At 39.4% G+C, this 6,934-nt stretch overlaps 1 long non-coding RNA gene across 1 annotated transcript; it reads right to left on the reverse strand.

Annotated features, from left to right (window-relative positions):
* Positions 1-1,336: 1,336 nt before the first annotated feature.
* Positions 1,337-3,943, reverse strand: LOC147615355 (uncharacterized). Its single transcript, XR_015262830.1, has 2 exons — positions 2,448-3,943; positions 1,337-2,321 (listed from the first exon to the last, which is right to left on the reverse strand). It is a non-coding gene; the product is annotated as an uncharacterized LOC147615355 (long non-coding RNA).
* Between the last annotated feature and the right edge of the window lie 2,991 nt (positions 3,944-6,934).

The raw sequence follows: 6,934 nt of genomic DNA on the forward strand, positions 1-6,934 counted from the left end.
TCTTGTTGATCAAGATTAGAGTTTGAAGAAAGTTATTTCTCTAATCATTGAGGGGTTTGAATCTTAAGGTGACTATGTGAGTTTGACAAATCCCATTGGCTGCATCTATTGAAAGATGATGTTGCCACTCACTAAATAAATACATTGGCCTCCCCCCTCAAAAAGGGCCAGCCCTCGCTCTAGTGTACAACTCCTCAAATCAGAGGGTCTTGTGTACAACTCCTCAAATCAACCAGCATATTCAACATAAAAAATGAACAACACCTCGAGGAAAAAATATCCAAGAGGATATATGAATTGCACCTTAAGGTAAACCTGTAATAGCCAAAACTATCCAAGAGGATATAGTTGTTAGAAAAGCACCTTCATTTGAATTACACCTTAAGGCAAACCTATAATAGCCAAAACAATGTAATTGTTAGCAAAGTACCTTTACATCAAATAGGTATCATGCTAATGATGATGAGAGTGCACATGAAAGTGAATAAAGCCAAGATAATGTAATTATTAGCAAAGTACCTTTACATCATATAAGTATCATTGAGGAGAGATATAAGATTTATTACAAGGGACAAGGTAAGAGAGAACACATGATGTAATGTTGATTCAATAAGAAGCATACCACATTACAAATGGTTGAAATGTGAAATGTGTACTTTCATCTTTTGCTCAGAAGAAGCCAAAAACTACACTTATAACATGAGATGTGTATATAGATTTCTTTGTTAAATTATATAAACAGAATAGCAATAAAAATGTTTGACCACACAAAAGAGCATGCATGATCACACACACAAAAATGTGTGTGTGTGTTTCTAAGCATGCTCTCTCTCATCGTCACTGGGATGATAGACGTTATAACCCTGTAGTCTTGGAAGAAAGGCAAACCATGTAGTAAGTAATAATAGATAATATAATGGCACATTTAAAATGTGTTAGCGTTAATAAATCATCATGCAAAAGAAAGTGCATGGGTAGTTTAAAAAAGGAGAGAGCTTACATAAGACTAATTACCTCACTTTCTACCATTTGTACTTATCAAATTTTACCATTTGTAATCATTTGATCACTTTATGTACTTTGTAGTCTTGTATGCTTACATATATTTACATGAAATTTTATTTTTGTTCAACTTTGTGCACAAATGCAAATTGTTGAAGTATAAATCTATGCTTATTATCGATGTTATAATCATCCATGTTGAATTGATCTTTGCTTTCTTGTGTGCTCAACCTGAGAGAGAGAGAGAGAGAGAGAGAGAGAGAGAGAGAGAGTTATTTAATGTGTGCTCAATACAATTTAAGAGAGAGAGAGAGAGAGCACAATAATGCACCAGTTTTTAATCGAGTAAAGGAGATGCGATACTTAATAACTTGTTAAGGAGATAATCACCCCTTGTACACAAGAGCTGGATTCTTCATGCTTTACAAGAAGACACCCTTCACGTTTGCAGTCGTTTGCTTTGCTTTGGCATACTATATATTCTTTTCCACTTCATCTTGCCATTACACTTAGGCACATAAGTGAGGCTGCGCAAATAACCAAAAAGATTACACACATATCAAAGGTCTAGCAAGGAACAAAATAAAAACTTCTGACTTATTCTATCACACTAAATTCAATTCACAACCATTGTGTGCATTTTCAGCACTTCATGCGCGCCCCCGTGTCCTAAAAAACCTAAAATTTTTAGGGTCTCTAACAAACGTAAGATTGAGGCTAAGTTGTAGATTCTCAATGCACACTCAAATGTGTTAAACCTAGCATGACTTAACAATAGGTTAACTAGAAGCTAGTTTCGCGACTCTTTAGAATTTATACAAGAGAAACATGTCATCATCCATTTAATATCCATATCTACCATTAAGGAAAAGATAAATCTCGGTTTACCTTTCAAGTAGGTGAGTGATGCCTTCATGTTCCCCCTTCTTATCCTTACTCCATACGTAACTCTTAAACTTTTACATGGAAGCTCATTGGTGAGTAAAACAAAGAACACTTTGTCTTTACCCAAACCTCATACACCTACACCCACTAGCTCAAGTTGTTTAAGCTCTTGTTGATCAAGATTAGAGTTTGAAGAAAGGTCTTTCTCTAATCATTGAGGGGTTTGAATCTTAAGGTTGCCACTCACTAAATAAACACATTACACTCCCCCCCACAAAAAGAGGCAGCCCTCTCTCTAGAGGGACTTGTGTACAACTCCTCAAATCGACCACCATATTCAACATGACAAATGAACAACACCTTGAGGCAAAACTATCCAAGAGGATATAGTTGTTAAAAAAGCACCTTCATTTGAATTGCACCTTAAGGCAAACCTATAATAGCCAAAACAAATGTAATTGTTAGCAAAGTACCTTTACATCAGATAGGTATCGTGCTAATGGATGAGAGTGCAGCTGAAAGTGAATGAAGCCAAGATAATGTAATTGTTAGCAAAGTACCTTTACATCAGGTAAGTATCATGCTAATGGAGGAGAGATATACATGCTAATGGAGCAGAGATATAAGGTTTGTTACAATGGCTAGAGTAAAGTTGATTCAATAAGAAGCAAACCACATCACAAATGGGTGAAATGTAGTGTCATCTTCTGCTCGGGAGAAGCCAAAATCTCCGCTTACAACATGAGATGTATACATATGGATTTTCTTTGTTAAATTATATAAACAAAAGAGCAATAAGAACACTTGACCACGCGAAAGAGCACGCATGATCACACACACAAAAACGTTCGTGTGGGTTTCCAAGCGTGCTCTCTCTCGTCGTCAGATAGACGTTATCACCCTCTAGTAGTCTTGGAAAGAAGAAAGGCAAACCATGCAGTAAGCAATAATATAGATATATAGAATGGCACGTTTAAACTGTGTTGGCATTAATAAATCATCAAGAACACACGCAAAAGAAAGTAGTTTAAAAAACGAAAAAGGAGCTAGAGGCGAAGAGCTTACATAAGGGCTTACTACTTCGGTCTCTTAATCCTAATGGAGAGAGAGAGTATAAACCCCTCAAATTTTACCTTGGACGATCCTCTTACTTACCTTTGAGAACTCTCTGAAAGACAGACAAAAAATATGGACTCTTTGAAAGGTAGCTTTAGCACAGTAACGTTAAGTTGTGCTGTGGCGACGCCGATGACGATGAGGAAAGGGAGCTTTTTGCTCCGACCTCGCAAAGCTAGGGTTAATAACAGAAAGAGCGAGATAGGGTTAGCTTGAACGGCGCCGTCATCTCTAGCCGTCGACGTTAGATCTGCCGACGTTAAATTCGCCGGGGGTCCTCACGATGTGACGCTGGCGTGCCAACCCGTCGTCGTCGTGTAGTCCGGACACCAATCGGTTTGCTACGGACCATTTGTCCTCCCAAAGCCATGCAAATCTGTAAAAAGAAAATCTGACAGGTCGTACAACTTCACACCCTGCCTTACGCACACAGCAAAAGATCAGACAAGTGGACACATGTCGCACATCGTTACGGCTAAATCTTTGATTAGATGCCTTAACACCAAGTGGCAAGTGCCCCTCCATCCTTGAGAGTCCTTTTGGTTAATCAAACATCATTGTGTTCTTGTTGATTGATAAATCCTCAGCCCACTATTCCAACTTGTTTGCAAGTTGCACATCCACAGGCTACAGCCCCTTCCTCTTTAGCCTCTAAGCTCTTCGCTTTCATGGGCATGTTATTTGCTTTCCAATTACACTGGCCTTGGGCCCAAGATCCTATCCTTTCCAATTACACTGGCCTTGGGCCCAAGATCCTATCCACTTGTTGAAAAAACGTGTGTGCTGGGTTCGGGAACCGCTCATGCATGTGTTGAAAGAAGTGGATTAGAAGAGAGTCTTGAGTGCATAACCATGAGAAGTGAGAGCATGGTGGGTGAAAGAAGACATAGTTAAAGCATAGTATTAACACTAATGAAGATAATCAAGGTATAAATCAAGGCTAATCACATACTCACGACTTACATTACTAAAAATGAGCTTGGTGCATCAATTTGTAGCCACATGCTAGCTGCCATCCACTTGCCCTCATATATCATTGCTTACATCACTAGATATTCACCTTTTTGAGACCGCATTCTAGACTCTTCTTCACCTTTTACATTGACTTCCATTCTAACCTTTGCTAAACAATAATCTAAGATTCACACACAACCAAATATATACTCATTGCTGGACAAACACACGTGTCCCCATAAACATGAGTCAACGCCACAATTCTCAACACCCCCCCTTGGTGCCTAAATGGGTCTCATCCCAAGAAGGTAATGTGACATACATCGACATGACATTTTCCCCCTCCTTAATGGAGACACGCACACATACATCACTTAACCCACATCATCAGTGGCTAGAGGTGATTACATCAACATGACATAATACCATGGACATGAACATATTTAGCATCACATCCACACACATAAGGGTACATCTTGACCAAAGGTTGCCCAATCCCAAGGTTGACATAGACATAAGACATGACATAAAAACATCATTATTATGTGTTCTTGTGGAGCATCCTCACGAGTTGCTTTCATCATCAAGCTGCTTTATTACTTCTCCTTTGACCAGCAATTCGTCTCAAGATGGCCTACCTTGACACATGCATCACATACAAGCTTGGGCTTGTTTTAATGATGATATTGGGCCATAACATGCTTTTGATTTAAAATTGCAGCATCTTTCTCATCCATGGGTGGTGCCTTCACACCTGTAAGTTGCATCATAATGCTCTTCATCTTATCTACATCCTCCACAAATGAATCTTTGAACTCCATATCAAGCCCATAAAAACTCTACTTTCATATTTATTTCTAAAATTTTTACCCTATCTCCAAATATTTTCTCTAGCTCATCCCAGGCTTCTTTGGCATGCTCTTTGTTTGCTGATGTCATGAATAATATTATCCCCAAGACTTAACCCAATGATGACCATAGATTTTCTATCTTTATTTATCCATGCTTTGACCTCGGCCTCACTCCCTTCATTGAGCTCATCTCCATTTACTACCCCCCAAAGCTCCTTTTGCATGAGTACATACATGACTTTTGTTTGCCATGTATGAAATCCTTCACCACACTAAATTTATCCACTAAGATTTGAGTAGCCATGGCTTGATAAGAAGGGTCTTACCACAAGCTTATACACTTGCTTGGGCAGTGTCTACTCCCCAAATATTAGAGAAGAGATTTGGCTCAACTTGGTCACTAATCATTGATTAATAACACTAATCCCATGTTAATCCCTAAAATAATGAAGATAAACTTTGAGCAAGCAATTGAAGGAATTATGCATACAATTGCACCAAGAAAGTTTGGGAAATGGAATAGCAGTAGGAGAGGGTGAGGTTAGGTCTCTCTTAATTGAGATTCGAAGGATAAATTTTTGATTAAGAAAACTTAATGAAAGTCTCACCAAAAGAGCGCAGCAAGTCTAGATCTCTCACCACACTTTACCAAATTGATTTCTAACTTCACAAGCTTGTAGAGCATGCTCAAAAATCCCCAACCCTAGCTTGAATTAGACCATCTCAACTAGAGAAACACCGATGGGTGATTTTTTAAAAAAAGCTTGGCACCGGCTTCTGCGTTGATTTCTATCGATCTGTGTCAAATCAACCCAATTTCTCTGAGCCATGTGGACTTTGTGATGTGATCTTCTTGCCTCGAAGAGGTTTTTCACAATGGTGGAGAGAATAGGCAATGGGAAGCCCTCCACCACAGGGTGGTTTTCTACAGGTTATGAAAAGGATAAGGTTGAGATTATGTCTTAATTAATGTTAATAAAGGCACTAATCTACTTTGTTGATGAGTGTTGGGAGAGATGAAATAGAGTGCCTAGCTCTAGATACCATGTTGAAAGAAATGGTTAGAAGAGATTATTGAGTGCATAACCATGAGAAGTGAGCTATGGTGGGTGGAAGATAGAAGAAGACATAGTTAAAGCATAGTATAAACACTAATTAATGAAGATAATCAAGGCATAAATCAAGGCTAATCACATACTCATGACTTAAATTACTGAAAATGAGCTTGGTACATCAATTTGCAGCCACATGCTAGCTACTATCCACTTTCCCCCATACATCGTTGCTTACATCACCCGATATTCTCCTTTTTTACCACATTCTAGACTCTTTTTCACCTTTTAAATTGATCGTCCATTCTAACCTTTGCTAGATCATAACCTAAGGTTGAAACACATCCAAATACATACTCATTGCTTGACAAACACACATGTACCACATAAACATGAGGAAGCAACATATTTCTCAACAGCATGCATTGCACCACATACATGAAATCTCTATCCTTATGCTCTCCCCATTGTTTGAAGGTATCTTTATAGGTTTGGTTAACTAATTGACGAAAGATATAATAAATCCTCTGCCCCATCTTGTCCATAAATGGCCCGCTCTCCCATCAAGGGTAAAGTAAAGCATACCATCCCCACGGGCATGTCGTCTGTCACCATAGGTGAAGGTGACCGTACACCTCCCCCAAAGCATCCATCACACCCACCTCCCCCACTGCTAGATCGATGATAGCTCAAGGTTGCTGCTCATAGCTCTGAGAAGCCCCCGAGCTATCACCATCTGAGTGGCGTCATGAGGATGCCACATGCTGGGGAGATGGCACCGTGGATGTGAGCGGGGTGTGCTATGTGTAGGGGACAGGAGTGCACTGAGCACAAGGAGGAGCTGAAGGATGAGGAGTAGGGAAAGTGGAAGAGTGAGAGGTAGGCAAAGTGAAAGGTAGGGAAGGTGGTGGGATGTATGGAAACGGGTGACTATGGAATAGCAAAAGTGTCTAGCTTATAGTGTTGAGAGATGTAATCGCGGTGTTGTGTGTATGTGGGAAAGCACCCTAAAGGTGCAAGATATTGTGGTAAGATAGGAATGCCACATGTAATATTGAATGGTGTGTGAGTGTT

The sequence above is a fragment of the Cibotium barometz genome, chromosome 40 (genome assembly GCF_041138505.1).
Source record: "Cibotium barometz isolate CiBa-2024 chromosome 40, ASM4113850v1, whole genome shotgun sequence".
Lineage (NCBI taxonomy): Eukaryota > Viridiplantae > Streptophyta > Polypodiopsida > Cyatheales > Cibotiaceae > Cibotium > Cibotium barometz.